Source organism: Gouania willdenowi, chromosome 8 (assembly GCF_900634775.1).
Source record: "Gouania willdenowi chromosome 8, fGouWil2.1, whole genome shotgun sequence".
NCBI classification, from domain to species: Eukaryota; Metazoa; Chordata; class Actinopteri; order Blenniiformes; family Gobiesocidae; genus Gouania; species Gouania willdenowi.
This window is the reverse complement of record NC_041051.1, coordinates 12,225,944-12,251,297: the sequence shown is the minus strand read 5'-3', so window position 1 is coordinate 12,251,297 and position 25,354 is coordinate 12,225,944. Positions and strand designations below refer to the sequence as shown.

Below are 25,354 nucleotides of genomic sequence, written 5' to 3'. Positions count from 1 at the left end.
GAAGAACAAAAAAAAACTCCTTCCCCATTGTACCTTATAAGATGAATTCAAGAGGCGTTTGCTGCACATCCTATTGTCAAACGGTAACCTTTAAAAGCATATTGCATGATGTGATGACAGCATATCAACCTTAACACTACCTCACTACATGAAATTTGCCCTTCCTCCTTTAGTGGATGTGATAGAGAAAGTTAGCTCTCTTTTACAAATATCACCAACATTTTCTTTGTTCTTCTCCATGAATCTTTGATGCATTTCTTCCTTTTTGGCCCCGTCTGCTCTTTGTCTTCATCCATCCCACTATGTCTTCTTATGCATTTCTCACCGTTTTCAACTTTGTTTAAACATGTCTGTTTCCTTTGCTGTCGGAACTTATCACATATTAAATTTTGACACAAATGCAGAGTGTGGTAGGAGAATAAAATAGAAAACACAAGGGGTGAGGAGGTACAGTGGGGATTAGAGGCTGTTGCAGAAGGTCATGCTGCCCAGGGCCACGTTCACTCGAGTTATTTTCTTCCTTTGATTGTTCATGTTTTAATTCTCTTCTCTTTATTATTTTACTTTTTTTTAATCTTTTTTTTTCGCTGCAGTTTGGAGAGACTCATGGTTTTGCCCTGCAGCAGAGAGATACAGATGGTGAGATGTTCCACTCCTCTCTCCTCTCTCACAGAGCTACTCACCCCCTCATCTTATCCACAATCCCTCAAGTCATGAATCAAGTTAATTAATTAGGGAACATGTAAAATTAGATGGCTTGAGAAATTAGATAATTAAGTGAGAAACAGAGAATAAAGGAACGTCAGTTTTTTTTTTTTTTTTTTTTTTGGTGAGTTTTTACCCAAAATATGATTAGATATTCACACAGTGAAAGATTATGTGAATGGGTAGTTACTACACCCTTGGACTCCCAAATATGGAAGCAAATGGCATTTACTTGAAAAAGAAAAAAAAAGATTTTTTTTCTGAATAATTTTTTTTTTTTGGTTTGTTTTCAGGGCTGTTTTGGACATTTTTTTTCTTCTGTTTTTGGAGTAATTTTTTTCTGCTTTTCATGATAATTTCTTTCAGTTTTTTTGAAGTAATTTTTACGTTTTGTTTTTTGGACACTTTTTTCTGAGCTTACATGGCAATTGAAACAACGGATGCATTTATTTATTGATTGATTCCTTTTATTTGATATGGACATCACAATTACATTAGTTACCCAGATATTCTGTTTTGAGTGTTAGCACATGTGCTAATTTATGACACCTGTCCACAGGAGGCTTTTAAAAAAGGTTAAAAGTAACCGAAATAATGAGACAATATAGGAAATACGCACTGCACAAAATTTTACAAGAAGCAATATTTAAAGTTCTATCAGTCAGAGTCATTAGTTAAAGGGCAGAAGCAACATGAGCAAGCGAGAACAGATAAAACTATTCATTTATTGAGATCAAACATGGCCGGCTTGTTTAATTTGATAAAAATGTACTTTCAACTTGGTTTAAAACAATGGGAAACATAGTTTTCTTTTAGAAAATAATAAATAGAAAATAAATAGTGAATGCAATGTAGAATGCTGAAAATAAAAATAAAAAGTATCTTGATAATTCAAAAAATGAATTAGCATGAAAAAAAAAAAAAAAAAATACCATGAAAAACAGAAATAAAAAAGTCTGAAAAACAGAAAAAAAAATTGTCTTAAAAACAGCAATAAATAAATAAAAATATTTGTCTGAAAAATAAAAAGTCCAATAATAATAATAAAAAAATGTTCAGAAAAAAAAGATTTTTTTTTCCAAGTGAATGCAATATGCTTCAAGAGACTGCTGTAAAAGAAGAAGAAGAAGAAGAAGAAGAAGAAGAAGAAGAAGAAGAAGAAGAAGAAGAAGAAGAAGAAGAAGAAGAAGAAGAAGAAGAAGAAGAAGAAGAAGAAGAAGAAGAAGAAGAAGAAGAAGAAAAAAATAACTAAAAAATGTACCGGTACTCTGAAAAACTGAAAAAAATGAGTTTGAAAACCTGAAAAAATTACTCTGAAAAACAGATGAAAACATTTTTACGCTTCCGTACTCAAAATCTTATTTCCAAACTTCTTTTTTTTTCTCACCAAATTTCATGTGGTATTTTGAGTTTTCATCTTTCCTGTATCACATTTTCCCATAAACTCTGTTCCCAAGCACCCCACTGTCCTCTTGTTCTCACCTTTGCGTCTCTGCATCCTTTGAAACTCAGCTCTCGTTGTCTTTTATTCCATCTTTGTCTTTGAGTCTGTGGCTATCTGCTGAGCCCCCCCCCCCCGAGGGGATACTGTACAAGTGTTTTTGATTATGAGCCAGGGTAATGATGCACCAGACAGTAGCTGCTGTGTGACACACACACACACACACACGCACGCACGCACACACACACACACACACACACACACACACACACACACACACACACACACACACACACACACACACACACACACATTCCTCTGAATGAACACAACTTGTGTAGCATGGTGAAAACAAGAGCCCCTCTGCCAGCACACAAACATGTAGCGTAGCATTCAGCAGACAGGTGCAGTAGAGTCTGGAAAACTGTTGGTTCATATTGTAGCGAAGCAAATTAAATACTATTAAATACACAAAAACTGTGGGAATTTTGTTTGTTTGTTAATATTTATTTCGTTCAAAACATTAAAGCTAATTTCTTTCTCCTCCACATTGAAAAAAGAAGAAAAGATGAATGAAAAAGAGCAAAAAGATGTAAAACTTATAACATCTGCCCCCTCCAGTAAAAAAAAAAAAAAAAAAAGACATTAAACAAAAGCAAACTGCAACACAGTCATTGTCACATCTCATTTGAGACAAAAATACAAATGCACTTCTGTCTCATGTATCTTCAGAGTAATACATTTCACATTCTTTGTAACATATTAAATAATCTCAATAATTTGATCATTTAGATTGTTCTAATGTCTGACCCCCCTTTTGTCACTGTTCTTAATTAGTTTTTTTTTTTTTAGAATATCTCTATTCCTCACAAGTTATAATTATTGTGTCTCTTAATGATTTGTGGGTAAGATTTTTAAAGGAGCTTTGTACATGGTTTTTAAAATGTTGTAATATACCAAATTATGAAGTGATATTATATATTTGCTGTATAAATATTGGGTTTGTATGTTCCTTGTGTCCACTTCCACTAATAATTCTCAGTGCTCATACCTGTAAAATAAATTTGGGATTTATGTGTGATTTACAGGCAATGCACAACACTTGACATTGTCGTTGTACACCTCATCCCAACTGTTATTATAAGTCATTTCTCAACGCATCCATGGCCTCATTGGATCTACAGTATTTCTCATTTTAATCTTGAACACCATTAGAACACAGTATCTCATAGACGATAAATATTAGAAGATGGTCACTCACATCAGTCACAAGAATGCTACTTATTAGTCAATTCATTATATGAGTAAAGATATTATATATAACAGTTGCACTATGAGGTGTAACCCATGTTGGTTTGGTTATATGAAAAAGACCAGTGCTATTTATTGAATTCACAAAGTCATGTGATGTTTTTAGTCCCATAGGATTGTTCAGGTCAATGTTAAAGTCACCACATAAAATTATTGGCTTAGTATTGATTGTATTAAAAATCTCTACAAGTGTATCTGTAAAGTGAACCTGGGGTTCTCAAATTTATACAAATGTTACAATAACAGTAATTACTAAGGGTGTAACAATACATGTATGTGTATTGAAACGTTTCGGGACTGGACGTTCGGTTCGGGTACAGGGTTGTGCACGGGTGAGTTCCCGGAACGGAAGTAGCGTGTGTTTACTTCCGCCTGCAGCTACATGTGCAAGCCCGTACGTCATGGCTAACGCTAGCAAGAAACCAGAGCTGGGGGACCCTCCCCTGGCACTAAAGTCTCCTGCTTGGGAACACTTCGGCTTTCGGGGGAAATACTGCAACAAAGAAAGACGAGTGAATAAAACGAGGGCAGTGTGCCAGCATTGTTCAGCTGAGATCGGGTATGTTTCCGGGAACACTACAAACATGCTAACTCACTTGAAACGGCACCACCCGAGTGCGAATATCTGCCATCGGAGTCTTTATAGCAGCGGATAAAAGCTGTTAACAAGCTGTGAGGAGCTTATTTTTAAAATATTTTATGTATTTTTTGTTTGAGAATATTATTATTACTAGTCAGCACTTTACAACAGTAAAGTATTTTTTTAAACTTTATTTTAATGTTAAATACATTGTTGGTTTACTAAAGTTTTGAATGAACAAGAAAATTTATGTTTTGCATTTGTAGCTGCCAGCAGATCTGCACTTACTGCAGACAATGTGAACAAGTACATTTTTCAGGCCAAAAATATGAAGGTCTAAACCAAGGGCTACATGCTGGAACTGTGCTGTACTGGGTTTGTTAAAAGCTGTTAACAAGCTGTGAGCTTATTTCTATAATATTTAATGTATTTTTTGTTTGAGAATATTATTACCAGGCAGCACTATTTTTTTATTATTCTGTATAATGTTAAATACATTGTTGATTTACTAAAGTTTTAAATAAACAACAAGCAAATTAATGTTTTGCATTTTGTTCCATACTGTACCGAAAATGAACCGAACCGTGACCTCAAAACCGAGGTACGTATCGAACCGTGATTTTTTTTTTTTTGTATCGTTACACCCCTAGTAATTACTGCTCCAAAAGTACAATAATATAATATCATATATTAGCAAATACTATAAATGAGAGTACAGTTGGTGAAGTTCTATTAAGACTTTTTCATTACAATTTTCTTTCCTGGCTATCTTTTACACTAAGTTGTATCAGCTCCATTTTTTTTTTTACCCTGCAAGCTATGTCATTGTTTGTATTTATCATCTACAGCAAAAGTGCCCATGCAAAACTAGAGGTCATTAAAGGCTAAAAAGAATGTCAATAGTAAAAAACATGTTTGTCCTCAAGGGATGCATTTAACTTTTTAGAATAAGCAAACACATGTAAAATGTGAATACATATTTTATTGTGTGGTGCTTTTAAAACATAAAAAAAACATACTGAACAATTGGCTTCATTAAATTCACTCTGCTAAATTTTCACTTAAAATAAATAAATAAAATAAATCTTAACAGCCTTGTACTTTTATCCACAAAGTGTATTACATTCAGTATCTGGAGAAAGACAGGAAACAATGTAAAACAACCCAAAGCAACATTTTCCTGTTGCTTTTCTACATATTGTACAACTAAAAATGTTAAAGTAACCCAACAAAACTAGTAGTGCAATGTTGTAACCATTGCGTCTCCATACTGGTGATGTTTTTTTTAAGTAGTAGTAGCTATAGAATTAAAGTCAGTATTTTGTTTTGTTGTTTTCTTGAATTACTGCCAGCTCTAGTTAGAGTCCTCTTTGGTTATCTTAATGTATTGTTTCAGCAACAACCACCTGCTCATTCGTTTGATTTTTCAGCCTCACCTCTTTTTGTTTGGAGAGCTTACCCATTAAATACCGTATGTTTTGTTAGCATCAACTGTATTTCTTTCCCCTTTTCTTCTAAAACCAAGGGATATAACATTAAATGGACTTCATTTATATAGTGCTTTTATGCCTACACTGATGTAGTCCCAATATCAACTCATTCACCCATTCACACACCATTGGGACTGAGCTGCCATGTAAGGCACTGGTCAACCACTGGGAGCAACTTAGGGTTCAGTGTCTTGCCCAAGGACACTTCGACAGGTACAGACTGGGATCAAACCCCCAACCTCTCGATCAGAAGATCATTTTAAAAATCTAACTACAGTACTGTATATGTTTGGCTTAGATGTCCTATAGAGTCACAAGTTGTAATAGATTTTTTCGTTAATCACATATTCCTGTGTGTCACATGTGTCAACCTTCGGAGCAACCAATTCGGCCCAGCTGGAGAAAGTGAAAATGACATGATACATTGAGTAAATTACCAAATAATTCAGTTGTAAATTGTTGTTGAAAAAACTCTAAAGTGATCAAAAATCCTGCAATTTTTCCCAAATTATTCCACAAAATCTCCTCAAATTATCTAAAAAATGTCACTTATTGTTTGGATATTATTGATGACTTCCAAACTTTATGTCTAATTTATAACTGGAAGTGCAAACTTGGGCACATTAATGCTGAAATTAGGGGTGGGGGAAAAAAAATTGATTCACATAAGAATCGCAATTCTAATCATCCACAATTCTGAATTCGATTTATTTTTTTATTTTTATTTTTATTGCAAGTCAAACAATACAAGTAAAAACACAAAACCAATACAGGCAATTTTATTTATGCAAGTTATTTCTTGTTTATTTTTTGCTTTTGTGTAATTACATCATTGGAATCAGTTTATTTAAAATTATCTTATACAAACTGTATTGTTTTGTAGCCAAAATTGGCCTTTACACACTATGCATTGTATACATTTTTGAATTTAGAATTTAGAAATTTTAATCACGAGTTTTGTTTGTGTTTTGTTTGTGTCGGTTCTTCTCTGTGTTTCTTGCCACTTCCTGTCTTCTCTGTGAGAGAGGAGAGTGATTAGGCTCCCTTTCTGCTTCCACTCAGGTGTTCCTCATCTACTAATTACCTTCTTTCGCTATTAAAGGAGTGCTTGGAGACAGAAGGGCTTGTGTAAGTTACTCACAATAGTTTTTTTAATTTGTACTTTTATTCTCTGGTTTTGCTCTTTGTTGTTGTTGTTGTTGTTGTTGTTGTTGTTGTTGTTGTTGTTGTTGTTGTTGTTGTTGTTGTTGTTGTTGTTGAGAAATTAGTTAAGCACATAATGGTAATTTTTACACACAATTATTAGATACACCATGTTTATTCAACATGGCAAACGCTTTTCGAGATGAATTGCTCCTCACAGTATATTCTCCTCTTTTAATGCAAAAATGAACTATAGTGTAGTGTGAAAAATGTGGATCCATTAAAATCCGGCACAGAATGAGCAGAAACAGGCAGAAGTAGTAGCATTACCACAGAGAAACACACTCCGACTTAATTTAAGACAGCGATTACCACCTAATTTCACTTAACACATTTTAATTCGGGCAGAATATTAGAATTGATGGCGTCATTAAACACTGGACGGCGGCGGTGAGGAGGGGAATAAATTGAGTCAGTGGGGGGAAAAAGGAGAGCAGACAGAGTGCATGTGCAAGGTTAAGTCCCATAAAAAGAATGTCCAGACTGTATGGGAATTCACATTAACTTAAAGGTGATACATTTTTTTTGCTTTCTTCTAAATCGGCTTTAAGAAATTGGAACACTTTTTAAGCTGTGATATTATCTATTACACTTATGTTGATGGAGTGTCGAATGCAATGATATCTTACAATACATTGATCATCTTTTAAACTTTGTTTTATCATCCACTTACTGCAGAGAAAAAAACAACCTATTGGAATGAATAAAAGCAGTTTAACATGAGCCTGAATATGTGAGTATTAAAGTAGTTTCTCTCATGTATTTAGTCAACTTTGCAAAGGAACTCAACATTACAAACACTACATTTAGATTCCGTTTCAGAAATCATCATTCATGTTTTCCATTTTGTCCATTTATTTTTTTCATTTGAACACAATGCACAAAGGGTTTGTACGCATACTAAAAATAAAAATACACACAAAGCAAACTCTCCATTCTGAATATGAAAAAAGTGTGTTATGTAGCCAAAAGACTTCTCAGAAAATCGTTTTGTGGCCGCGAGTCAGGTAGAAAGTTGCTCTCAGGTAGAAAGTTGCTCTGAATAGTGTCAAGAAGATCCTTTACCAGCCCTAATTTTAATATGTTCTGTGAATTTCTTTCTCCTTTATGTGTGAAGGCAATATTTTTTGTGTTTGTGAGCTTTTTATCATATATTACACCTGCCACTTCAGATTTAAGTTTATAATCATACTATATTTGAGGAGTCATTGGGCTTATTGTTTCCCAAAGTGCACATTGCAGTTTTTGGCCTTTGGCTTTTCTCATTGACTGCCAAAGACGTCTATAGACGTTAATTGTGTTTTTCGGCTGGGGTTGCTAGGAGACATTGTGACGGCGCGCTCCTGTGAACATCTAACTTGTATCATGATGTAGTGTCCAACTGGTGACATGTAGGTGGTAGCAGAGCACCTTTGGATGAGAGATCACAAATGATGGGCAGAGCTCAGAGAGGAGTTTGCAAGACAGAAAATGGCGCTACGAGAGTTGATGCTGAAGTTCCCACCAGCTCACACTCGGCCAGAGCATGTGTGGAACCCAAGTGGACTATTGAGAGTGTCGTGATGGTGAGAGAAAACAATCAAAAAACGGGGCAAGCGGTGAGACACGGCATGTACGGGAGAAGGAGGAAGTTGCGTGTGTGGAGAATGACGGGGGGAGAGACTTGGAAGACGACCAAAATACAGTAAGAAATCCATTCAATTCTGACATAGATAGCATAATAATAATAATAATTTTTTCATCAAAAGCCCAGTCTGTGTTGTTTTTGTTGTTTTGTAGTAGGAATCTAATGCTGAGGTCACTAAAGCAAAAAAACTTTTTTTTTTTTCAGAAAAAGCCGTTTTTCTCAGCTTTTTGTCACAAACTGGCGATTTGTATGAAACTTTCCTCTATTCAACCGCTGATTACAGAAGACCGAAACAAGCTAGAACCAAAATTACTTAGACTTTAATCTTTCAGAATTCAGATTGTCATAGTACAAAATATTCTGTGGGTCTTTAAAAATCAGTGAAAATCATCTAAAACTCCTGGCAATATTGGGGTTGGCTGCTCTGAAAAGGGCTGGCAGTGAATGAGTTAAGGTAGTTTTTTCTTAGCACTTGGAGAGAGAGCGAGCACATTGTTGCAGATTTAGGACTTAGTAACGATAATGTATTACAACCAGTGCTTTAAGTGGGCCGGTATGCAACAATACGCAGTACTGGCACTTACATTTTACCCGTTAATGTACCATTTCAAGCATACAGTGCATACCAGGACTTTTTCTTGCCCACGTTCCCCAAACTCCCTCACTATTCATGGTCGTTGCTCAGTAAGATAAACCTGCCATACTAAAGAGGCAAAAAGGGAGAAGGTCGTGGTCCACAGAAAGGCTTGGGTCTAAATGGGACTCTCCTTTATGTTTTTAAGGAGTTTATATTTTATATATTTATTTTTTTTCTTTGTTATTTTTAATGTCCACATTGTTTTTGTGCACAGTTCTGCATTCACTTTGATTGACAGACTCAAAAAGTCAAAGCCTATTGGCTGGGAGCAGTCGGCGATCATTTCCATTTGTATTGGGGTCTATAGGACGAAGGAAGGACTTATACACATTAATGTATATGAATGGCCACCGGCAGTAGACCATACATAACAGACTAGTTAGGTATTTCTACGCATTTCAAAAGAATCATATATAAACATAGATTTCTCAGAAACTTCGAAATATCAGCTTTAAAGTTGTAAAAGTGGCTCTATGACATTTTGAATTTGGCTCAACTGGATTTAACTTAGAACCGGCTTTGTTCTTTACAATTTCTGTATTATAAAACTATTGTTATATTGTTCAATGGATAGATTTATAAAAAATATCACCCAAAGATGTAGTGTGACTGAGCAGCAGCCAGCAGGTACCACACACACATTACATCACGCCACACGCTGTGAATAGATTTAGCGATGGAGTCAAAAAAGCCAGCGGTGCTCTGTAATCTCGTAAATGACCTGACCATTAAAGATTGAATTAGAGACACAGAAAAGGAAAGGGGGATGAAAGGGAGAAAAACAGTTGTGAAAATGGATGAATAAATGAATACATGTTTCATTCTAAAAAGACAGATAACATTATACAATATTTACAGCATGAAAATTGGTTTATTGCCCAAAAATTCACATTACTGTTAAATGGCTATTCTAAAAATTGGATTATTTACAGGCAGACCATCCATCCAACTTTTACCACCGTTTATTCCAGCACTTCAGCTTGCGTGGGTCTTCCTTTGCCTTTCTTAAGCTCACATTGGTTATAAGGCATAAGGTATCCCCAGGACAAGTTGTACGTCTGTCATAGAGCCAACGCACTTAAACAGGCCACCATTCACATACATTCACTCCATTCCAGCAAATTAGAGACTCTAAATAACCTAACACAGCCTGTATGTTTTAGTCAGAGTACCTGGATAACTCATGCAAGCAAGCAAAAAGTTCCATGGACGTTTTCCTGTCCTTGACTAGAACCCAGGCCCACCTGATACTTGCAATAAATATATATTATGTCTTTTTGCTTAATTTTTTCTAGAAGGGTTAGTCCTCTTCAGGGTTGTGGGCAATGATAATTGTAATTGCATAATAAATAATTAATTAAATGTATGTCATAATTAGAATGGTAATTGTTATTTTATAAAAATGTTGCTGTTGTAATCATAATTAAATTGTAATTGAGTTCAGATAATTGACTTTGTAATTGTTATTGCCATGAAAATTCTATAAAAATGTTCAATTATAATGTTACAGTTCTATGTACAGTTCTACACATATGTAGTTAACAAGTATTCAAATAGGTTTCATATCAAGCTTTCCCACATTTTACCATTTACAGTAAAACCTATATTTTTCATTGATTAGGAAGTCTAACAAGGTAACAAATAGATAGGAAACGAATTAGATGATAGATATTTGTTTTTAGTGTATTTTTACAGCTGATTTAGGACCCGTTATCATTAGAGATGCTAACAGAAAGTCAACACAATAGGAAGATTAATTTTAGGCTCAGTAGTTGTGATTGATCGGATACAAAAAAAAAAAATGTAATTGTAAAACAATTGTAATTGTAAAATATAAATGACATGAGCCTGGTGCTCATCTCTGGCTAGTGTTCTCATTTAGTTTATGAGCCTGGAATACCACGTTTTCCATTTTTGTTGCAATAATTAATCACTTCAAACCTGATTATTAAAATGATGCCACTTCATGGCTGAAAACACTCCTAAACAAACTTTTGTAAGTATTGTAATCGGGCAATTAGGTGCACCTGCCCATAGAAATGTTCTACTGATATTGTCAATAGAAACATGTAAAACATTAAAAAATGACGTAAACACAGTTCATATACTGGACATTTGAAGCATACTGCAGTGGTCTTTTTCCCCTCCCAAACAGTGAATATTCAATGATAAATCATTTGTGAAAGTTAACCCCAGCACATTGTGCACTTCAAACACACTGCACCAAACGCTGTGTTCCTGCTCAGTGAAAGAAGTGCTAAATGTGATTCATCCCTGCCTGAAGTGGAGCGAGAATGGCCCCAGCAATGAACCAGAGGGGCCCTGTGTGGAATACTGATCCTCTACCCACTAAGGTAAAGATCTAAATCACTGCATCAAGATGTGTATGTGTGAGTCCACTTCCTTTGTGAGGTCAGCACATGGAAGTGTGTGCATCTTTGTGTAGTTTATGTTGATGTTTGTGCAGGAATGTGCATGATGTAATTACCAATGACACATTAGGCTGTGGGGAAGTGGGAGAGCCATGATGTGCAACCTCATATGGTATAGAGGTGATGTGACAGATCTCATTACACCACGTACGCACACACACACACACACACACACAGACGCACACACGCGCACAATGTGTCAAAGCACTGTCATAATATCCTGCTAAGATGTACATCTCCTGCTTCGTTGTGCAGACTGGTGCACTATATATAGATGGAGGTGATCGTCTGCTGAAAGCTCACAGAATATCAATGTATATATACTGACAAAGTTAGATAAGATAAGATATATTTAAGCTTTTACACAAGATAGATAATTAGGCTTAACAATAAACAAACAAACCTTCAAAATATGCCTGTTTATTAACAGTTAAAATAGAAATAAGGAGAATATTAAAATTTACGCTGTGGTTAAAGATGTATAACACTTGTATGATATAATGAACCTTTAAAGCAAGGGTGTCAAACTCATTTTAGTTCAGGGACCAAATACGGACCAGTTTAAGCTGAAGTGGGCCGTAGATTTTTTGTGGAAAAAAAAAAAAATTCAACATTAATGTGCCCTGGTTTGCACTTCCGCGTTTAAATTATATATACTGTACATTATAAAGTACGTGAGTTTATCAGTACCTGCAGAAACTTCACTTAATTTTTCCTGATTTTTGGGAGTTTGGGGACATTTTGTGGAATAATTCGAGGAAAATTTGCCAGATTTTGGAAATATTGAGAGTTCTTTCAACACTTTGAGATTTTAAAAAAAGACTGTCGTCATGTGATATAAGAACTGGAAAACTGAGCTCTGCAAATATTATTAAATGTTTTTCTTAAACTTTCTTATTATTTGTACTTGTAATTTCAAATATTCAAGGTGATGTGATTGTCTGTATTTGTATTTTATTGTTGTCTCTGTGGACCCTAGGAAGACTAGCTTCTGTGTACTACAGTACCAGCTAATGGGGATCCTTAATAAAAACAGTTTTTTTTTAAACCCATTAAATACATTGTGGATTTGAATTTATTTTTGTAATTTGAGGTTGAGGTTGAGGTTGAGATTTAGTTAGTCATTTAATAAATGTTTCGTGTTTTTTTTTCCTATCATTTTTACTTTCTCAAGCGGGACGAGTTTGATGCTCTAAAGGGCCGGATTCGGCCCCCAGGCCTTGAGTTAGAAACAGATGCTCTAAAGTGACAAAGAATCATTTTCTTCATTGTATAAAATGATTTAAAATCACATGAATTCTATGTCAGCACGCAAACAGTTTAATGTGAATGCCTAAAAGTTTACATGACACATTTATGAAGCTGTCACGTGTAATTTCTGTCAGTATGTTTACACAGCAACAAAATTTGTATTCATGAGATTTTCAACAACAAAAATGGCTCTTAAACCCAATATCAACCATGTTTGATAAATGAAATTAGTTTGTATTATTACTGTATTATTTAAGCTTAGAGGCAAGTGATGACCTCTCGTCAAAGCACATATAGTATAATATATTCTCCTCTTCCCACTGTATAATGTCTCATCTTTACTCTGAATATCCCTGGTGTGGTGGAGTAATTACACTGATTATTGCTGCTGTAAGTAATTGTTCTTAGTGTCTGTGGATTATTTAGCGACGCCACTTATCTGCTCCCTTCAGCCCCAAACAAGACTTACATTCAATCAAACAAATAACACAAGGAATTTGAGAATTTTTAAAAAACTGTTTCAACTTTGACTAGGATTTAGGTTAAATTTGTTTTCACATTGTAAAATATAGAAAAAAATATAGATATGCATATATGGCAGCTGCAGGGTGTCCAAGTGCGAGTGTTTTTTCCCTGAACGACAAAATAAAGTCTGAGAAGAAAATTTAAACTACTACTACTACTACTTATTTATTTATTTATTTATTTATTTATTTATTTATTTATTTATTTATTTATTTATTTATTTATTTATTTATTTATTTATTTATTTATTTATTTATTTATTCTACATAACAAATAATATTCTTAGACAATAGACGATGTGTGCAAGAAACAAACATGTAAATTACACAAAGAACAATAGTACATTAAAATACCTTAACTTTAATTTAATATTACAATAATACGGCAAAGTTGACTTTTCAACCATTGTGGTCATTGTTTTTGCTTGTTTCTTCTAACCTAATCCTTTTTTTAAAAAATGTTGCACTTTCCCTTTTGCCTGTTTATTACATCTATAGCGTTTAATTGTTATTCATTTTGTCTGAATATTTTTTTTTATTAACTTCCATTCTTTGTCATTTTGAATCACTAATTATTAATACGGTGAAATATTTTGACATAAGGTAAATAATGCTAAACCATATGCTGTTAGTGTAAATAAAAACTATTGCATGGTGTAACAGTAATGAGAGTGAGCTTGCTTATTATCAATATTACTATATGCTACATATTATCCATCAGCCTCTACAGTAAAAATGATTATAGGCTTCTGGAACCAGTGAAGTGAAGGTACGCTTAAGTCAGTTACAAATAAACAACAGGAGTAAGTGGGTTGGAAAATGGATGCATGGATAACAGCTGAGGTTCTTTAAAAAAAAACTATGTACTTCTGTTCATTATCTTGACTCTTGTTCTGTCTGAAATATCTAAAGTTGAGGTTTGTTGAACCATATTTCGAACATGCTAACTTGGTTCTTTGTCTGCTTTTAAATGCAAACGATATGTTCCCGAATTCTTTATCGAAACGTGACTCCCCTCATTGCTTTAGAGGTCATTTTACACCCCAGAGGCTTTCAGATTATTGACATCTTTTCTGTCTGAGGCAAGACATTCTATAAAGCTGTGAAATGTTATTGTGATACTTCTCCAGTCCAGTGGTTCACAGAGCAGGAGGCTGCAGAAAAGGGTATAGTTTCCAAATCAGATATAATAACCAATCCTTTCAAACACAAATGTACTAGAATTATTAGCTGTTAAAAGTCATACATGATGATCTTGTTTTAGTAACAAGATAGATTGAAATGTTGTCCTATAATTCATGGAATGGAGTGGATATAAAGTAAAATGTTCCCGGTTAAGGATTTTTTCTTCAAAGAAAGCAGAAGACTTTGATGTGAACATGCAAACAAGCTGAGAAGATCACTGCAAACAAGGAGTTGTAGTCAACCCCTATTTTGTAGGAGTTCTGCATAAGTTCCTCTTATACGCACACGTAATTTCTCTTTGTATTAAAGTTGACTAATCTAGACAGCCCTATCCTTGTATAGCTGCCTTTGATGTGTTAAGCAGGAAAGAGGCAGAATACTGACAAGACAATATGAAAATCCAGTAGAAAAAGAAAATAGATGAAGGAAAGATTCCTGAGCCAGATACAAAAGATTCAGCTATTATTTACGAGACTTAAAGGACATGAATAGTAAAATGTTAATCATAAGAGAGGACATTTGGAAGGAATATGCAAGTTTAGTCCAGGCAAAAACATGTCACAGATAGTTACTGAATAACCCAATACACCAGTTTAGTAGGATGGATGTAGTGACACATTTCTTCATTGGTGATAAAAGTTGGTGTAATACAGGTTAAGATAAAAACCAAAGGCAGGTCACGACAATAGCGACCTATTTTACATATTATTGAACAAAGTAAATTCTGAAAATAACATCTAAAATCAGCCTTGCAATGACCATCATACAGTTGTGGTCTATGTAAAGCGGAACTGCAACGCTTGGGTCTGAATTCCTCATTATTATAGCTCCACAGGCCCCTTTTCTACCCTTTTCTGATGTGCTTCTGAGAGCAACTTGTTTTGGTGCTGTCTCTTTAAATGCAAATGAGACACTTCATACCCCGCCCCCTCTCCAGGTTGCAGAGGTGACACTCGGTTCAATTCCACCCTGTTCGGCCATTTTTGTAGTTTGATAGAAGAGATATGATTATCTAATGTTTATTCACACTTTATTTACAAAATGTCAACAACAGAAGACTTGTCCATCCAGCCTTACATGTTCGAGCCAGAGTCGGACCCGGCGGAGCGAGATGAAAATGAAGACGATGAACCTGCAGAACCCTAACAAGTGAGCTCACACAAGCACCGAGCTAACGCTAGCACCAAGCTAACGTCACGAAATGCATTTTAATACAGTCTTTTCAGAGACAAAAACGGCAAAATGAAAACTTTACACTTAAATTAAATCACGTAGGCCATATCATCAAGGATCTAAAACGTGCACACAGCGCTAACATATGAAGACGGTGCAACTGCTAATGCTAACAAAACAATGACAGGGATGAAGTTTTGGCAAATCCTTCTTTATACTGGCGGAGGTTGCTGAAGCAGTCATCCTTGAAGTGCTTCGCGCACACAAAAATGACCTTACCCACAGATGTGGGTACATTTTCGTAAAAAATAAAACTCAACCAGGCACTTTGAAAAGGTTCTGATGCTGGGAGACGGTGTAATGAAGTGTGTGGGTTTCTACATCCAACAACCAAACATTTTGACTTATCGTCTCGTAACTTCAGCATCCTTGAGCTTGGACTACAAAATAAAAGCAAGAAATAAAAATGGTGGATTGCTCGAAGTGTTGGGCCTGGAGTCGATGTCCTAATTTGGCAGTTCCGCTAAAAATACTGTGACGTTATTGTTCAAAAAACGTAATAGAGAATAGAAAAATCGAAACAGGTTGAAAAATATGACCAAAACAGAATATAAAGATATCTACGGAGCACCTGAAGAGACTAATTTGAACTTTTCTGTACTTCTAAACACTCTAAATATACAACAAAATGCATTTAAGGGCTAAAAAAGTGGATTTAGCATGATATGTCCCCTTTAAACTATGGGCAAGAGTGATGTATACAACAGTCAGAGAAAATTTCTTGCAGAAAAATATGGAAGGATTAAAAAATAATGAGACGAAGACTCAGGCAAGAGAAGCACTGGCTGGAACAGTAGCTCAAGAGATTATTAGGAGAGAGAGAGAGAGAGAGAGAGAGAGAGAGAAACCAAGGGAAGGATGAAAGAGAAAAGGTTAGGAAGATATGTGACCATGAGATACAAGACACGGTCTGGTTATCTTCTGAAACACCTGGTAGAGAAGCATAAATAATGTAAAGCTGACAGCACAGAATATAAATTGAACTGCTAATGTGTAGGGGCTTAATGTGGAGGTGTACAGTATGTGGCCATTAAAGTTTGTTAACCATTAAAAACTATTGAAATGGACATAAATCCAAATTAAGCAACAAATTGGTGTTTTCACTACAGTCATCGTGAATTTTGATTATTCTTTTACACCTTTTTTTTTGATAGACTTTATAGCAGCTGCATTAACATTGTTTTATGTTATGGTTAAAGACATAGTGTAGACTTCTTAGATCAGTGGTCACCAACCACTAATCTAATCTAGATTAGATTATTGTAACTCCCTACTGTCAGGATGTCCTAGTAACTCACTAAAAAGTCTCCAGTTAATCCAGAATGCTGCAGCTAGAATACTAACAAGTACTAACAGGAGAGAGCATGTTTCTCCAGTATTGGCTTCCCTACATTGGCTTCCTGTAAAATCTAGAATAGAGTTTCAAATCTTCCTGTTAGCATACAAAGCTCTACATGATCAAGCTCCTGTCTATCTTAGAGTTTGTCTTCTGGAAGTTTCTTAAGTGTCCAGAAGTAAAACGGTAGGCAGAGTGTTCAGCTACCAGGCTCCTCGCCTTTGGAACCAGCTCCTAGTCTTAGTACGGGAGGCTGCTACTCTCTCCACCTTTAAGGCTAAACTCAAAACCTACTTATTTGCTACAGCATATACCATATAATAGCATTAACCTAACCACTAGGAACTAAGATTATAAAGTAGAACACCATCTACACATTGCTCTAATGGGCTGCAATGGGATGATGTCCAGTCAGACACAGTTGTGCCAGGATGTGGATAACCCCCCACTTCTGTTACTCATTGCATAACCCATTATACTGCTTACACTGCTTCACACCATTTACACTGATGTCCACCCCATATATCGTTGCGTGCGACCAGTACAAGACGAAACCTTGTCTGTAGAGGTAGCATGTCAGAGCATGGAGGATGCTGTAAGACGTTTAATGTTAACCTAACCCCTAGGAACGAGTGTGTCATAGTGTATCATGTTTCCCTGCAGTCTGTGCCTTCTCCTCGCCCTTCGAGGACTCTCTTTTCTGTTTCAGGTGTCTTGATGCTGGAGCTGGCGGTTCCTGATCGATGGCTCGCGGCTCAACTAGCCTGGGACACTCTGATGTTCTATCTTTCTATCCTATTCTGTTTGCTCTTCTGTTCACTAACTCCTACCAGTCAAAGCGGATGGCTGCCACCTCTGAACCTGGTTCCGCTGGAAATTTCTTCCTATAAATAACAGGGAATTTTTCTTCCCACTGTCACTAAATGCTTGTTCATGTGGATCTTGTTGGGTTTTTTCTTTCTTACTATGGACTCTATTTTTTGTTCAGAGCTTTGACATTACTTTGTTGTAATTTGCGCTATATAAATAAAGTTGAATTGAATTATTATGACACAATATCTGTCATTTTACATGACACCTGTCATTAGCATGAATAAGGTGTCATGAAGGTTGTTATTAAGTGCTGTTTCTTACTCTAACCCTAACCCTTCCTTGCCCTAACCCAGTATAGTTTAGAGAGAAAGTTATGACATCTCCATTCATGCCAATGAACCATTTTTTTTTTTTTTTTTTACAGCAATGGCAGTTCATGGAGCCTCACAATAGTTACCGGAAGAGAGCGCTTGACTATTGCAGCGCAATGGAGCTAGAGCGGAGTAGACAATTTGTGAAGCACCTTTGAACTTTAAGACATTTAAATAATCATATTGGATATTATTATTAAATCAATTAACGTGTGCATTAAAGCATGTTAGTGGATTATTATTATTATTATTATTATTATTATTATTATTTATACACATACATACTGTATGACGGTGTACTATATGAATATTGTAAATCAATGCAGTTATTGACAACACATTACCGAAAATCTTAGTTATGTCACTCGGAATCAATGGATTCAAATTGCCCGCCAATAACTTCCGGGAACTTTGAGTCTACATTAATCACGTGACGGTCAAGCATTTCAAACTTCTGTTGTAATTCACTGCCCTAACATTAACCCTAACCCTAACCCTAACTCTAACACTACCTAATTCTAACCCTACCTAACCCCATGAGAATTATTTGAAGAAACCCTAAATTTACACCAAAACTGAAAGAAAACCCAACATCTAAAGTAAAATTAACCAAGAAAAATCAGGCAGAATGCACCAATACACTTCCACCTCCACCCCATTCCTTATAACAGGTAATGGGGGGAGGCTGGAAGCTGGGACGAGGTCCATACAGACCCAGTTGTGGTGAAGCCCAAACAGGCTCCTGCTTCTGTCCCTCAGCTGACAGTTCTGTGAACCCTCATACCATACCACACGACACATTAATTGACGACAGGTTGTCCAAACAGACACAGAATGGGCAGGGTGCAACCATCCCCCCCACGCTGTTCCTTGTCCCATATTTACAACACTGCACTGGCACCGCACTAAACCTTTTTGATGAGTGGCACAAGGAAGAGAGGAACACGAATAACAAGCGTCGGCCCGTGCCTGCCTTTGATCCCCTATCCAACTGGAGGGGTCCCTGAATCCCCCCGGGGGTCTCATCGAGAAAACACATTCCTTTACCTAACCCTAACCCTAACTCTAACGCTACCTAATTCTAACCCTACCTAACCCCACTAGATCCCTCCAAAGGTGTCATCATTTAGCAAAATTTAGTGAACGACACTTCATAATGCCTTATTCATACTACTGACAGTTAATGACAGTGTAATGTCAGCCTTATGTATAAAACTTCAAGTAAAGTATTACCAAAGAGTCTCTTCGAAACGCTGGATGACAACAAAGACGATTACATATAAGATTGAAACGTATGTGGTCTTCAAGGGAACAGCTTGTCAGCTGTCATATTGCAGCTGCTAATAGACTTGTCTAGATTCTTTCTTTAAAATGTTGGAGGCAAGCCATGTTGGAGCTCTCATGCAAGCAAATTTATACAAAACAGATTGCCTGCACTGTTAAAGCTTACTATCCTTGGGCACAAACTTTGCTGTTTTTAGATTGAAATAAACAGCACTGGTGTAGAATAACAAAATGTAGACCCTGAAAAAAATACTGGAATGTAAGGAAAATTGATTGAAATTGTACACATACACAAAGCCATAGGTGTTTTTTTTTCATTTCTTTTCTTTTTCTCACAATCTTTACATTTTTGCTCTTTTGTTAGTTCTTGAAAGATTAAGTTTTCATGAGCTGTGAGGGAGAAAAAATGAACTCAATAAAAACTAAAATGGTAAATTCAGCGTTACTCAGAGACAAATCTATTCCGTCTTCAGGGTTTAGTAAAATTTTTTTTTCCAGGGGTCTTTACTGTGGAACGACAGAAAGAGTTTGGAGTGGTTTAGTTGTTTTCTGGCAGACATAGCTAATTGAATACAAAATCAGTACTTCTCTGCACTACTTACACGCTACACATGCTAAGTACCCCCATTAGGAAGAGATGAAGAGAGACAATCGAGGCGGTGAAAAGAGTAAAAACAATAGAGGAATAAACATGCTTCCACTTTATTAAGAGGTTTTTGTCATACTGGGTTACACTACGTCCAATGTGTCAAACTAAGATGAGTAACTAAAAAAAAGATGATTTCTCAATGCTGAATTAATTCCTGCCAAAAATGTACATTAATTATGCATATTTTGAGGATTCATCAAAGGCTTAACTTGCAGCTTTTTTTGCACTCCTGCTGCCTGATTTGCACTTTTCTTTTCTAATGTCTTTCAGGGTGTTCTGCAGAAAGAAAGAGACAGAAATCAAATGATTTGATAGCGCAATAATTTTTTTTTTTGTTAAGGTGTATAAACATCAAAGAACTGGAGCTCCTCTGTACTTTAGAGTTGTAAAGTAGTTTCACAGGTTTTCATCATCCTCTTTCTCTTTCCAAAAACCCCTTCTTTCTGGGGCAATGCAGGACAATGAGCTAAATTTAATCAATGATGCAAGGGACACACATTTTTTTAAGCATCATTCACATTACTTCTATACGAAGAATCAAAGTGTGGAATAATTGTAGTTTTTTTAATATATCCTTTGAGTACAAATGTGTGTGGTTCTCTGTCTGCAAAGACAAGTGACCTTTCTCGTTGTATTTTCTAAACCAGTGGTGCTCAAGTCTGTTCCTCGAGAGATCCTGCCAAGCATGTTCAATCTTCTTTGGAAGAACAAAGAATAACGACAAACACTAGTTAGAGTTTTCAACATGAGCAATGTATTCAGGGCTTTGATATATTATTATTTATTCATCCATCCATCCATTTTCTGACCCACTTTTTCCTTTTTTTCAGGGTCACGGGGGTCTGCCGGTGCCTATCTCTAGCTCTCATTGGGCGTTAGGCGGGGTCACACCCTGGACAGGGTGCCAGTCCATTGCAGGGCTTATTATTTATTTTATTTATATAATTTGAACAAACGAATAAAAAAAATGGATGAAAACGAAAACAAATACACTAATCTAAAAATAAATCTTTATATATATATATATAAAAAGTAAATTTCAATATAATACATTTAATTAGTTCGACAGGGGATTGGAAGAAGCCTACAGTATATAGCTTGTCAGGTCCAACCCATATTCTTCACCACTAACAAATGCAAAATCCAATGAAATAAACAAAATTGACAATACAAATAAATTCTCCTGTGTGAGATTTACATTATTCTTCATTTCTATACTTTTCAGAGATGTATCTTTTGTAAAAATGAAAAAAAATAACTGCATTATATTCACTTAGTTTAATTGTTTCATCAACCTTGTTCCACAAAACCACCTCACAAATGGAAATACACACTTTTTTAATTATTGTAACTGTCTGTATGTGAACAGTTATTTTTTTAGTTTTATATCTGTGCACTTAAATTGTACCAGATCCCCAAACCTTGAGGTGTGTGGTTTTAAAAACAGTATATTGGTGTATATTCTTCCATCTGTGAATAAACTCTTATGTCATTTTCAACCAATGCTCTTTAACTCATAAAGTATTTATCAGCCCTGCAGCTTCTTTGGAAAACTATTTAGCATTGCTTCAATGATGATCAGAGGCCAAAGAAAACTAAAAGGAGCCATTAGAGGATAGAAAGGGTAAATATGTAGTTCTCATAAACCTTGCATCTCTCAGATATGAAGTCATAGCTGGTTCTTGATCTGTCATTGCTTTTGGCCAAGTGTTGCTGACAATAACCAGGCAGACGCTCAAGGGACCAAAACTATCCAGTGATAAAATCATTTTTTATGATTAAATTCAATTATACTGCAGGTTTAAATTATCATTATATTAGGTTAAAGTATATTGTACAACAATAGATTAAGCCATAACTCTCTGAGATCACAAATAACAAAGCCATAACACCAAAATTACAGGAATCTAATCTAAGCTCTACTTATAACAGAAAATTATCAACAATAAAAAACAAAGATTGAACTGAAGGTCTTGGCATCAGCTGATATTAAGCAAAAATGTTTTTTTATAATCCTTTTTGAGGTGATTTACAGTAATTGGACACTGTGTTTAATGGTGCTGAGGTTTATCACAAACTGCGGAACTCAAACTCCTCACTGTGTTTATCAAAGTAAATAGTTTTTTCATGCGTGCTGGCTTAGCCATCGATAAATCTTGAGATGATTTGATGTTATGTAATTTTATGTCATTTATTCTTTTACTGTCTGTGTCTGTGTTCAATGCACGGTAATCATTTGTTGAAACATGTAAGTAAGAGTTGTTATTCATGGCCAGATCATTGATCTCAATGCAACAAACCTGGTCAAATTAAGGGTATAAAAATAATAATAGAGCACGCTAAACATACGTTCTGTATCAGTGTTTACTTATTTGCAAATATGATGATGAAAATTATGTTTGAAATTTTAATTTTTATTACTTTCAGTACAATGGAAATACTTCAGTACAATTTTGACTGAGCTACTTTTACTTGAATTGGAGTAGTTTTTTTTTTTTTCACGTACTTTCACCCAAGTAATGAAGTTGAGTATTTTGTCCATCTCTGATAAGATTGTATATATAATGTAATAATACTTTGTGGTGATTAAAATCAGACAACAGTGTGGCTCAATGCTATTGAGCATACACACATAATATACAGACGTAGTTGTATAAAAGCACCCAAGTAAACAGGTTGTCTGCGTGTGTGTGTGTGTGTGTGTGTGTGTGTGTGCGTGTGCGTGCGCGTGGTGAGTTGTCAGTGCCTGCAGCAGTCAGTCATAAGGCACGCCATGCTTGGTAACTGATGTGTGCACGATTGTGTCAATGATTATTTACATCACTGACAATGTTGAATGTTGTGTGTATGAGTCATGTTGTTTGTGCCTGTATTTTGCATGTGCATTAGTGCTTATATGTACATGCGTGCATGTATGTGCATGCATGTGTGTGGACCCACATGCATGCTTTAATGAGGACATGTTTTCCACTTTAATGTATGCAGCAGCTTACATGTGTGTACATAATTTGAGGCTCATGAACATGAGTGAAGATGATGACTTTGGAGTCAGTTTTATTGTTGAGTTCAGAGTTAAGCGTATGTGTTTCCTGTCTTGTTTTTGTATACATGCAACATTTCTCTATTTGCAATGTCAATAATAAATTAAATTTTTATATTTACAATACCTAGTTTCCTTTTAAATCGCCAAGCAAAACACACAAGCTCAATCAGTAGAAAATCTGACATACGTGCTTAAGTATGTATGAAGCTAGATATTCAATGTCTTTAATGGTAGAAGGTTTCAGTGGTGATTTAACACATGTTGATCTTTTTTGGAATCCCTCACCTCATACAATGCAAAAAAATAACTAACCTGGGCAGCATGTGAACAGAGTGACGAGTGCAACAAACAATGAGTAGGAAAGATTAACAAAAGCTCAGTAAGATAAGGAAATATAGATGCACAAACCAGGAAAGGGCGTGTGCGGGTGTGTTTTTGCATGTGTCTGAGTTTATCCACTAGTTCATCCAATCACGGGTTAGGGTGAGGTGTTAGAGTTATCATCAGTATTCATCAGTCTGCCAAAAAAAGTTTTTAATGAAGGCATTGTCCCTAAATTGGTCCAAATAGAAACTGTAACAGATACTTATCTACACCAGATGATGGATTTTTAAGTTAAAGTGCTCAGAATAGTGGGTATTTTTTGAGTCAATCAGGTATTACGATCACATGACAAATGTGTAAATGTGGAGGACAAATACTACAGACCATGTGAGAAATTACATGAAAGTAAACTCAATGAACGGGACGGTATTTAAGCTCTGCGTATGACGCAGTGGTTGTAACTACTAGGTAACGTCTTCGCTTCGTAACTGCTGCGCAATCTGCTGTCCGTCAATCCCCATCGTCTGTGATGCGTATCTGTTGCGGCTCTGTCGGACAGGAGATCTCGCTAATTCACACATAATTGTGAGATGTAGTCAACACAAAGAGAACCACAAAGCCATACAAACAGTTTATTGTGGCAGAAGGAAATTGACTCGGTCCTGCCTTATTGTTTTTCTGCTTTTGTGGAAATTATTGTGACTCCACCATGGATAAGTGCAACATTTGTATGTTAAATACTTATGTTGTGCCGATACCAATACTAGTTTTGGGAGGAGTCTCAATACGGCACTAAAAGGCTGGCATCGGTGTCAGCAACTTTATCTATTAACACGCGATACCATTTACAGCATCAAACTCTTCTTCAAACTACTTTCGATACCCAGTCCGCCGCACGAAAGAAGAAGCTGTAGGCGATACTATGTAACTGGATATCGGCATCAGCGTCGGGACAAAAGGGGTTATTTTATCATTTGTCTCATATTGAAAAACTTATTCTGCAGGCAAATGCAATACCAAGCATATGTTCTCTTCTTGTTCTCAACAAAGGTGGACGCTTTTTCTCTCACTCCATCCTGCCCTTATCTGCCCTGCTTGCTGCTTCTTTGTCTTTGTCTTTTTGCGGAATCTAATAGGAGCATCTCTCTACACCTCTATCCAGAATTTAAATTATGAAATTGATCAACGTTCGCAGCCGTATACACAATGGACTCCTGGCAGAAGTGGAGGATCGTTCCTGTCTATTCTTTTTTTTTTTTTTTTTTTTTTAATGATGGGAGTGCACCAGGGCAGTGTTGGGGTTCGGTGCCTTGCTCAAGGACACCTCAGCAGTGCTCGAGAAGTGCCCTGGTACCTCTCCAGCTACCAGAACAACTTCTATATTTTTGGTCCGCACTGTGACTTGAACCGGCGACCCTCCGGTTGCCAAACCAAGTGCCTGAGCTACTGCCGCCCTGTCTATTCTTTCTGTTGAGGATGTTGAAGACGTCTACATAATTGGAATTATGATAATAAATATTCTGCTGATTGGAGCTGGCAGTTTTTTTTATTTATCGCAAAGTTCGGATAACAATGGCAGTTGCTTTGGGATGGCTGCCTGTCATGACTGACGGAGCGTGCAGGGCTCTTAACACTCAGACTCATGCGATAAATAAACTCAAAGCAATTTTTGAGCTTCTTCTTGGGATTAAATCTAACTTGGAGAAGTTGACAGTTTGAAAGTTAATGGCCACCATATTGAATATATTTCTCCATAACCCAGAGACTCAAGACTGACAGAAATTGTGCTTAGCCTGGTAAAAAAAAAAGGTTATCTTCATCGGCTCCCCCAGCCAACCAGCTGTCTCAAGGCTGGCCTATCTCTCTATTCTCCAGGATGTTTGTGCTGAATGACGCTCTGTCCCTTCCTCCTCTT

General features: G+C 36.0%; 1 long non-coding RNA gene across 1 annotated transcript; it reads right to left on the bottom strand.

Moving 5' to 3' along the window:
• Positions 1 to 20: 20 nt before the first annotated feature.
• Positions 21 to 3,894, bottom strand: LOC114467989 (uncharacterized). Its single transcript, XR_003674593.1, has 3 exons — positions 3,761 to 3,894; positions 2,619 to 2,623; positions 21 to 33 (listed from the first exon to the last, which is right to left on the bottom strand). It is a non-coding gene; the product is annotated as an uncharacterized LOC114467989 (long non-coding RNA).
• Between the last annotated feature and the right edge of the window lie 21,460 nt (positions 3,895 to 25,354).